Raw genomic sequence first — 1,105 nt, forward strand, 5'->3', positions numbered from 1 at the left:
TGTCAGCTTCTTTGTTAAACAAAGAGCAAATCTGCATAATGCCTTGATTTTAGGAAATAATCTTATAATTGAGAAGAATTTCCTTAGATATCCCTTAGCATACTAACCAGTTACTTAGCTGGCTATAGTGAGATATTTTTTTATGTAAAAACTTTGTAAATAGTCTTTGATCTATTATGAAAATCTCCGTAGTCGCAGTTGTTTATGTAAACGCTCTTGTGAACCGCAGTTAGGAAGGTACTTAGAATTACTTCAACTTCAAAACCTTTAGACATAGAGCTAATTAAGCCTGCTGTTTGTCACTTCTGTGAATTATTCAACAATTTCCAGCACTAAATAATTGCCGCAAGGGAAAGGAAATAGACCGGATGCGTAATATATGACCTATGCCCGACCTAGCGCGGGCGCGCGAAATAAAGTTGTTCATCAATAAAGTTGTTCATCTTATCTGTGAACTATCTGGAACAAATTTAGACCAAAGCTATAGCTAATCTCCTTAATACATGGCCTGCTCTATGACGGTCAACCACAATAGAAACATTATGTCTTACGTAACACCCTACGTCATTCGCCAGGAATCGGCAAATTTCTCATAGAAAAACGTCAAACATGTAAATTTCCAAAGCTTTGTAACGGCTGGTTAGGACGTATAATAACAACAAAAAAATATCACTAATTTACACGTAAGCGCAGTCACAAAGCAGCCATCTTAAAAAAAAAAGCTCGATAAATTATCACTGATTGCTTTCCACACATGAAGGTTTTTTGTGTTTTTTTCTTGTGCTGACTTTGCGATTGTGCTCTACTGGAAGCTGTGCTGAAAACTTTTTTACACCAGTATATCTAAGGAAAAATCTTAAAAGATTAAAAACTAAAAATAAATGATTTTATTTAGCTTTTATATATGCTGTTCCATACCGGCTCGTTCCAGGTCTTTTACAAATGAAATGCCCCCAAAAATATGTGTGAGGACATTCTCTTGTTATTGTTTTCTAGAAGTAAACTCATTATAGTAACACTGTATTTATGGTCTCATTAGCTAATTAGAAGGAATATAAAAGTTGTGCGATATTGTGTGCATTCCCATGATCCTAAGCGTGACCTG

This window comes from Nematostella vectensis, chromosome 1, assembly GCF_932526225.1.
Source record: "Nematostella vectensis chromosome 1, jaNemVect1.1, whole genome shotgun sequence".
Classification (NCBI taxonomy): Eukaryota; Metazoa; Cnidaria; class Anthozoa; order Actiniaria; family Edwardsiidae; genus Nematostella; species Nematostella vectensis.